General features: G+C 47.5%; 1 pseudogene; it reads right to left on the reverse strand.

Annotated features, from left to right (window-relative positions):
- Window positions 1–374: 374 nt before the first annotated feature.
- LOC136582932 (small nucleolar RNA MBII-202) lies at window positions 375–458 on the reverse strand (annotated as a pseudogene).
- Window positions 459–10,611: the final 10,153 nt, after the last annotated feature.

Below are 10,611 nucleotides of genomic sequence, written 5' to 3' on the forward strand. Positions count from 1 at the left end.
GGAAATCCTATTGGAAGAGCCCTAAACTAAGCCCTAGCTGCAGAAAACAAAAACACTTACATCACCTAAGAAGTGCTGTCAGCTCCACTGCATCTTCTCCCCGATCCCCGACACTTGTCTTCAGGCAAGTCTTCTGGCTGGGGATTGGAAATTCCCCGCCTCCAGGAAACGCTGGTTCTGATTGGCTGAGCGCCACACAGCAAATTATCTTCCTATGTATAATATGACCAAACGGACTGGGACAGAAGACCTCTTGGGAGCGATGGGTTTGCGTGGAAGATGACCACTTTGCAGTCTCTGTACGTTGGTCTGCAGGGATTCTGTAGACTTGTTGCATCAATGATGATCTCAATGATGATCTTGTTGGAGTGTAAGATTGACTCCAACAACCATCAGAATAAAGGATTCAAGGAGGCAGTCATCACAGAAAAGCAGAGATTCGGGACAATGTGCCATCACGCTGCTGTCAGGAGCTGGACACCAACTGTGGACAATATAAGGACCATTATCTGCTTTGCAACCAGTGATTACAACTCCGGAGAAGACAAATACATTGAAGGAGCAGAGCTGAATTCACTGAACACACCAACGTGTTGTGCGATTAAGGCTAGGGCCACGTGGCGGCACGGGTGGCAAGTTGCTGCGAGCCGCAGATCGACAAAAGTTCCAGTCTTGGTGTCTATTGTTTTGCGAGCTGCAAGTGGCAAGAACTTGTGAGATGTGCTGCAACCGCATTGGCACTAATGAGAGACTGAAGTGGAAGGGTTACACAAAGATCTTTGGTCATGTGACCCATGCTGCCGTGTAACCATAGCCTTAATATTGATAACTCGCTTGGCTCTGCTACATCTCTACACAATAATCACGTTTTGAAACCTTGGAGACCATGACGACTTATTCCCTAAGAGGAAAATCCCTTAGTAGGCAGCCATATGTGTTTTCACGACCCCCAATACTATTTCTGTACGCAGCCCACTGTGTGTGTATAAAGCCTAGGGCTCCAGTGGCCATCTATATCGTTAACTGCTGAGCATGCAGCAAGACGTGACAGCTCTCACCTCCCAAGTAAAGAACTTTTACACGGCTTGTCCCACAATTGGGCAGTGTAAGAAGTACAACCATCAGCCAACAAACAAGTCAACGCTCATTTGTCCGCTGATCCTTGACTTTCAACAAGCATAAAATTGCTGACTGGTCATCTGTATGTCTCCCTGTGTGAGCGGGTTTGGTACACAAAATGGCCCTGGAATAAAACTATAAAGTGGGCCCATATTGTAGCTGGGGCCAAATTAGCAGCAAGTGGGATGAACACAAGTAGGCAGGCGTCAGCAAACCGCCAGCTGCAGCACTGCTGACTGTAGGAGGGGAGAAATCTATGCGGCGTGGATAGCTCACTGCAGCAGATCTTCTACGAAGCACAGAACATGTTAGAGCTGCAGGTATATATTAAGGTGCCGCCTATTTCTACCCTTTAGGCCTCCACCACATCAATGATCATCATCGGCTGGCTTCTCTTAACCCCTTATTGTTTTCATGTCCTGGGTGTCTGGGCTTCATTCTGCAGGGCCGTAAAAACACACTGGCCCTGTAGAGCAAAGCCCCGGGGTTGGGATTGTGACAGCTCCCGCCTCTAAGCTACCGGAGGTACTGAATAAAACCACTACAAGGATTAATATAACTAATAACAATATATGACAGCCAAAAAATACCTACAGACTGTGACCACATAATACCCCTATAGTGTTACTGAAAAAAGTATACAAAGACCAATGTCACACCCATACTGTGGCCATAGAGAGGTAGATACCAGTTCACAGCACCAGTATAGTGGATCTCGACAGGCTGTGTAAGTGATTATAGTATATTAGCTCCATTAATCACTGGTGATGTCCCCTTTAATTGGGGTGTTTCACTTTTCCTTTTCTTCTCCATCCCGCTCAGACCACCATCATGATTTCTCCTTCACACATATTTGTCTCTGCAGAATTTGACAGACAACTTTAACTCTAATTTTACCTTTCCATATCTCTACACAATGCCACCATTCATGTTGCTCCAGACAGTAATAATGCCATATCTGCCACTTAGTAATATAAGCTCCTTTTTGTGCTCATTGTAATCCTCACATAGTAGTGCCAATATTAATGCTCCCCACACAGAATTTGTTCCCCCTGTTATGCCACCACTCAGTAATAATGCCCCTCCTGGTGTCCGTTTAGTAATAATGACTCTCCCGGCCCCCTTTCAAAGGGTTTGTCTGCCCATTTTTTCAGTGATGGCCTATGCTCTGTATAGATCAGTAGCAGTTGATGGACGGGGTCTGCCGCTAGGGAACCCCGTCCATCAGCCCTCTGCTCCGTATAGCAGGCCGGATGCTGTAATAAGAGCACAGGGAGGTAGTACTGGCAGAAGAGAAGCAGGAAGTGAAGCCTCAGTGTGGCTCTCACATTGATTTCAATGAATAAAGCCAGCGTTCGCACTTTCTTCCCCATCATCTTATGACAACATTTGGCCCGCTGCACTGGACAACAGGCTGGATGAATAGCTGATGGACAGCAGTAGACCCTATCTATTTACTATGGATGACTTGTCCAAAGCAAACTTCAACAGTAGAAAAATGGGCAAATAATCCCTATAAGTAATAATGCCCCTGGCCCGTATTTATTAATAATGCTTCTCCTGGTGTTTTTATAGTAATAATGTCACTTGTGTCCCTTTTGTGGTAATAAGAATGCCCATTAGCCCCCTTGCAGTGCTGCCCGTTATATACATTAAAAAAAACAACACAATTACTTACCTGCGTCCCCCTCCTCCGGCCTCTGCTGTCTGCATCTGTCTGCAAATCTCACAGTTTGGCCGCACCGAAAAACTGCAAGATTTCTGCGGGAGAGCCGCAGCTCCAATGCCTGCGGCATTTTGCCATGGGTTTTGGAGCGGTTTGGCTGCTGGCATTCCGCTGCGGCATTCTCTCCCCATAGAGAGGAGTGAGGCTGCAGTGGGGGGGGGGGGGGGGGGGGAGAATTGAGATGCTGCGGCTGTCAATTTTGCCCCGCATCTCCAGTTCGGCCCGGTTTTGCCACAACGGATTGGCTGCCCCATGTGGACGAGATTTTTGCACAATCTCGTACAGATGGCTGGCTAATCCTGGGATTAGGTGCCGCAGGCGGACTTGTCGCACAGAATTTCCGCATGGAATTTCTATGGCAAATCTGTCTCTTGTGAACCCAGTCTTACAGCACAATTACCTCCAGGGATCACAGGTGATGTCCTATCTGATTAGTGTTGTTCACTTTTGGTTTTCATCTGTAGTCGGCCCAGAACAATTTGACAATTTCTTCCAGTCATCATTTGTTTCTGCAGAATTTGCAACAGACCTCTTTAGCTCCACGCTTCCCCAGCACATGCGCAACATATGCGCAAACCCCAAATTCTGCTGCCCCCTTTTAACAGTGCCAACCAGCGGCTAACCCTAATAAATAATCTCACACACTGTTCACCAGCCTCTCCTACCACAGACCACTGCATGTACCACACACAGACTGCTGAAACCCCTTAGGGTTCTGTCCCCTCCACATCACACAGCACTCTCATGGTACCCCACTTATCACACAATGCAGAAAGAAACAGAACAAAAAAGGGTCTCGGCGCTCCAGCAGGAAAGACCTGATGTAATCCTCCGAATCAGCAGTAATGGTCTTTATTCCATAATAACACAGCACAACGTGTTTCGTTGCAAGAACCGCGACTTTCTCAATTACAATGAACTTACACTTCTTTCATCTATTTAAACAACATTTAGAAACGCATATATCCATAAATTGTTTGTGGCAAATAATAAGGATCTTGAAGGAATCTATGTGACATCTATCCCCCATGTGTTTGAGGGCGATATAGGATGGACTATTGAAACTTCTGGCTCATCCTTACCCAAGGAAGCCTATTCTCTGAAAGGCTCTGTATATGATACATGGAGGCATACATTGGATTGGATATTTCTTAAGGTTTATAGAGAGAATCATTTGACCCCTAGAGGCTTGAGAGTGCCTATAGGGTCAGATTTCCCAGGGATGAAGAATTCTCTGGTGAATGGAGTCTAATGTTGGGCACTTTTTCATCATTAATGTTAGATAAGTCGATTGCAAAAAGAATAGATTTGTCTATTTCTGGTTTTAAATCAGTCCTAGATTTTGGGATGCGCAGCAGTAGAGAAGAAATACTGTATGCTATTAACCATATGTATAGAACTGAAAAGAATATATGTATGTGTAAGATGAAAAAACTAATCCGTGATTTGAGAGATTTCAATACCAAATCTGGACTCTCTAAGGATTTTAGAAAGAAAAAAGTACAAAGTAGCCGACCTCAGAGGTCACATAGATCTAGAGATATGATTAGTGAAGATCCTAATGAAAGGAGAACTTCTGCTTTCCTTCCCCTGCGTTTGGTTAGGGTAAACTCGGGTATATACTAATTATAATCACTCCAATAGGAATCCATACTGGAAAAAGAAAGACAAAAGGTATGATCATGTAGGAAGGACTGAGAATAATAGGGAGAATGAAAGAGAAGTAGATTATGGTAAAGATAAAAATCTAAACTTTTTCCATAGAGAACAAGGTAGTAGATTTAGATTAAGACAAATAGATAAATTACCCAAAGGTAACAATAGGACAAATAGAGATAATATGACACAAACGGGGTGGAGTAACTTTAGAATATCAGAAGAACCTATAGCTAAACGTAACTTATCACAAACTGTGGACAATTCTTTATGCAATCCAGAGGTTAATTTCCATTCTATGGTTACCATTGACACCATTGTGTGTAGTACTATTATTAATGAGAGCCCTATCCCTATACCTGAAACTATAAGAAGTCCTTTAAGAACCCCCCAAAGACAAAATAGTGATTATATATAGTCTACTCTGGAATCTTACCCGATAGAAAGAGCTCTTCTAAAGGGCGGCCGATATGGGAGTCTCTAAATTTTGTATAAATAGATGAAAGAAGTGTAAGTTCATTGTAATTGAGAAAGTCGCGGTTCTTGTGACGGAACGCGTTGTACTGAGTTATTATGGAATAAAGACCATTACTGCTGATTCGGAGGATTACATCGGGTCTTTCCTGCTGGAGCGCCAAGCTCCCTTTTTGTTCTGTTCCTTTCTGCATTATCCCACAGGTTGACCTTCTCAAGGAGGAGGGACGACTGGCCAGGCGGCTCTCCTGTTTTTTCAGGATATAAGGAAAGGATTTGTGGATCTTTTTGTGCATTTTTCATATGCTATAAAGGACGTGGAGGGGTCAGTGGGGGACCTAGTGTATGGTCATCACACTGACACCGGGTAAGTCCTGTTCCCTTTTCTATACATTTGGTGTGGAGATTGTTGGAGCGCTGTCCCTCATATATGGTTTCCTTCCACTTATCACATAGGATGCCCCTTCATGGCCTTCCCCCTCGTGACAAAGAACGCCACTTATGGTTTTCCTCCCTCTCATTACACATGATGGCCCTTATGGTTCTGCACTTCCCCATTTGTCTCACAGAATGCCCCTCACGGTTCGTTCTCACATAGCAGAAATAATGCAAATTTTAAACAGGGAAAAACCACCATTCTGCGTAGACGCACAGAGAGCGAGCTCCGCGGGAAACGGCACAAACCAGAGAGTTTAGCAAGCTTCCCTACACAATTACAGCTCACCTGTCCCATACAAGCTCTCTCAGCAGAACCACCACCAGCCGGAAGCAGGCACTGCCCGCCGGAGGGAGCAAGAGGAGAGCTTCTGCAGTAACAGCTGTGGGAACCAGGCGGTGGAGTCTGATCCTGCTAACAACATGGAGACTTCTGTCTAACTGCCAGCGCAGATGGCAAACAGCGCCCCTTGCTAAACAAAGAGCATCAGATACACTCCGGGGCTGAATACCTCCACACAACGCAGTCGGGCGTTCTCACCTAGGAAGAAAGAAAATACAACCATAATGAGTAAAAATCCTATCAAAGACAAGAGAACAGAAGTCGGAGGCGCCAATATCAGGATCGAGGATCAGCCCCCATATACTGTCCTATCCCCCTCATCACATCCCTCATATACTGTCCTCTCCCCTCATCACATCCCCCATATACTGTCCTCTCCCCTCATCACAGCCCCCATATACTGTCCTCTCCCCTCATCACATCCTTCAAATACTGTCCTCTCCCCCTCATCACATGCCCCATATACTTTCCTCTCCGTTCTTCACATCCCCCCATATACTGTCCTCTCCCCTCATCACATCCTCCATATACCGTCCTATCCCCTCATCACATCCCCCATATACTGTCATCTCCCATCATCACATCTCCCATATACTGTCCTCTCCCCTCATCACATCCCCATATACTGTCCTCTCCCCTCATCACATCCCCCATATACTGTCCCCTCCCCTCATCACATCCCTCATATACTTTCCTCTCCCTCATCACATAACCCATATACTGTCCTCCCCCCTCATCACATCCCTCATATACTGTCCTATTCCTTCATCACATCCCTCATATACTGTCCTCCCTCCTCACATCCCCCACATAATCTCCTCACCCCCTCATCACATCCCCTATATACTGTCCTCTTTCTCATCACATCCCCCATATACTCTCCTCTCCCTCATCACACACCCCCATTTACTGTCCTCTCCCTCATCACATCCCCCATATACTGTCCTCTCCCCTCATCACAGCCCCCATATACTGTCCTCTCCCCTCATCACAGCCCCCATATACTGTCCTCTCCCTTCATCACAGCCCCCATATACTGTCCTCTCCCCTTATCACAGCCCCCATATACTGTCCTCTCCCCTCATCACATCCCCCATATACTGTCCTCCCTCATCACATCCCCTATATACTGTCCTCTCCCTCATCACATCCCCCCATATACTGTCCTCTTCCTCATCACATCCCGCATATGCTGCCCTCTCATCAGATTCCCCATATACTGTCCTCTCCCTGATCACATCCCCCATATACTGTCCTCTCCTCCACAACACATCCGCCATATATATTGTCCTCTTCCCCTCATCACAGCCCCCATATACTGTCCTCTTCCCCTCATCACATCCCGCATATGCTGCCCTCTCCTCATCACATCCCCCATATAGTGTCCTTTCCCTCATCACATCCCCCATATACTGTCCTCTCCTCAACACATCCGCCATATATTGTTCTCTCTCATCACATCCCCCATATACAGACCTCTCCTCCATCACAGCCCCCATATCCTGTCCTCTCCCCTCATCACATCCCCCATATACTGTCCTCTCCCCTCATTACATCCCCCATATACTGTCCTCTCCCCTCATTACATCCCCCATATACTGTCCTCTCCCCTCATCACATCCCTCATATACTGTCCTCTCCCCTCATCACAGCCCCCATATACTGTCCTCTCCCCTCATCACATCCCCCATATACAGTCCTTCCTCATCACATCCCCTATATACTGTCCTCTCCCTCATCACATCCCCCCATATACTGTCCTCTTACCCTCATCACATCCCACATATGCTGCCCTCTCCTCATCAGATTCCCCATATACTGTCCTCTCCCTGATCACATCCCCCATACACTGTCCTCTCCTCAACACATCCACCACATATTGTTCTCTCTCATCACATCCCCCATATACAGACCTCTCCTCCATCACAGCCCCCATATACTGTCCTCTCCCCTCATCACATCTTTCAAATACTGTTCTCTCCCCCTCACCACATCCCCCATATACTGTCCTCTCCCCTCATCACATCCCCCATATACTGTCCCCTCCCGAATCACATCTCCCATATACTGTCCTCTCCCCTCATCACAGCCCCCATATACTGTCCTCTCCCCTCATCACATCCCCCATATACTGTCCTTCCTCATCACATCCCCTATATACTGTCCTCTCCCTCATCACATCCCCCCATATACTGCCCTCTCCCTCATCACATCCCCCCATATACTGTCCTCTTTCCCTCATCACATCCCGCATATGCTGCCCTCTCCTCATCAGATTCCCCATATACTGTCCTCTCCCTGATCACATCCCCCATATACTGTCCTCTCCGCTCATCACATCCCCCATATACTGTCCTCTCCCCTCATCACATCCCCCATATACTGTCCTTCCTCATCCCATCCCCTATATACTGTCCTCTCCCTCATCACAGCCCCCATATACTGTCCTCTTCCCCTCATCACATCCTGCATATGCTGCCCTCTCCTCATCACATCCCCCATATAGTGTCCTCTCCCTCATCACATCCCCCATATACTGTCCTCTCCTCAACACATCCGCCATATATTGTTCTCTCCCATCACATCCCCCATATACAGACCTCTCCTCCATCACAGCCCCCATATACTGTCCTCTCCCCTCATCACATCCCCCATATACTCTGCTCTCCCCTCATCACATCCTTCAAATACTGTCCTCTCCCCCTCACCACATCCGCCATATACTGTCCCCTCCCCTCATCACATCCCCCATATACTGTCCCCTCCCCTCATCACATCCCCAATATACTGCCCCCCCTCATCTCAACCCCATATATTGTTGTCTCCCCCTCATAACATCCTTTATATACTGCCCTCTTCCTCCTCATCATAGCCCTCATATACTGTCCTCTCCCTCCTTATTATAGCCCTTATATACTGTCCTCTCCCCCCTCATCACATCTCCCATATACTGTCCCCTCCCCTCATCACATCCCTATATACTGTTCCCTCTCCTCATCCCATCCCCCATATGCTGCCCTCTCCCTCATCACATCCCCCAACTACTGTTCTCACCCCCCTCATCACATCCTCCATACACGGTCCTCTCCTACCCTTATCAAGACCCCCATATACTATCCTCTCCACTCATAATAACCTCTATACTGTCCTCTCTCCCCTTATCACATCCCCCATGTACTTTACTTTCTTTCTTATCACATCCCCACATACTAACCTCTTCCTTTATCACATCCCCCATATAGTATCCTCTCTCCCCTTATCACATCCCCTATATACTGTCCCCTCCCCTTATCATATCCCCCATATACTATCCTCTCCCCTCATTATATCCCCTATACATCACAATTATCATATACTGTCTTCTCCTTTCCCATCACATTTCGCATATACTGTCATCTCCCCCCAATTACAGACCCCATGTAGTCCTCTCTCCCTTTATCACATCCTGCATATACTGTCTGGTACTGAATTACCTTGACGCCACTGGAAGTGGTGGATGTACACCACTGCTAGGCTGCTTGAAAGCCTTATCACATCTCCCATATACTGTCCTCTCCCCTCATCACAGCCCCCATATACTGTCCTCTCCCCTTCATCACATCCCCTAAATACTGTCCTCTCCCCCTCATCACATCCCCCATATACTGTCCTCTCCCCTCATCACATCCCCAATATACTGTCCTCTCCCCTCATCACATCCCCAATATACTGTCCTCTCCCCTCATCACAGCCCCCTTATACTGTTCTCTCCCCCTCATCACATCCCCCAAATACTGTCCTCTCCCCTCATCACATCCCCCAAATACTGTCCTCTCCCCTCATCACATCCCCCATATACTGTACTCCCTCATCACATCCCCCCGTATACTGTCCTCCCTCATCACATCCCCCCATATACTGTCCTCTTCCTTCATCACATCCCTCATATACTGTCCTCCCTCATCACATACCCCATATAATGTCCTCTCCCCCTCATCACATCCCCCATATACTGTCCTCTCCCCTCATCACATCCCCCATATACTGTACTCCCTCATCACATCCCCCCGTATACTGTCCTCCCTCATCACATCCCCCATATACTGTCCTCTCCCCCTCATCACATCCCCCATATACTGTCCTCCCTCATCACATCTCCCATATACTGTCCTCTCCTCCTCCTCACATCCCTACATATACTGTCCTCTCCCTCATCACATCCTCCATATACTGTCCTCTCTCTCATCACATCCCCATATACTGCCCTCTCCCTCATCACAATTGCCCCTATATACTGTCCTCTTCCCCTCATCACATCCCACATATGCTTCCCTCTCCTCATTACATCCCCCAATATGCTGTCCTCTCCCTGATCACATCCCCCATATACTGTCCTCTCCTCAACACATCCGCCATATATTGTCCTCTTCCCCTCATCACATCCCCCATATACTGCCCTCTCCCTCATCACAATTCCCCCTATATACTGTCCTCTTCCCCTCATCACATCCCGGATATGCTGCCCTCTCCTCATCACATCCCCCATATAGTGTCCTCTCCCTCATCACATCCCCCATATACTGTCCTCTCCTCCTCAACACATCCGCCATATACTGAACTCTCTCATCACATCTCCCATATACAGCCCTCTCCTCCATCACAGCCCCATATACTGTCCTGTCCCCCACATCACATCCCCCCATATACTGTCCTCTTCCCCATCACAGCCCCGTGTACTTCCTCCTCCCGCGCTTCACCGCCCTGCGCTCTTGTCCTCTGCGGCCTGATAAAGCGGGAAAACACCACAAGAACAAGCAAAGCACCAATTACAGAGCCTCCAGTCAGCGCTTCCCATGTACTGAAGGAGCTAAGCAGTGAT

The sequence above is a fragment of the Eleutherodactylus coqui genome, chromosome 11 (assembly GCF_035609145.1).
Source record: "Eleutherodactylus coqui strain aEleCoq1 chromosome 11, aEleCoq1.hap1, whole genome shotgun sequence".
Classification (NCBI taxonomy): domain Eukaryota; kingdom Metazoa; phylum Chordata; class Amphibia; order Anura; family Eleutherodactylidae; genus Eleutherodactylus; species Eleutherodactylus coqui.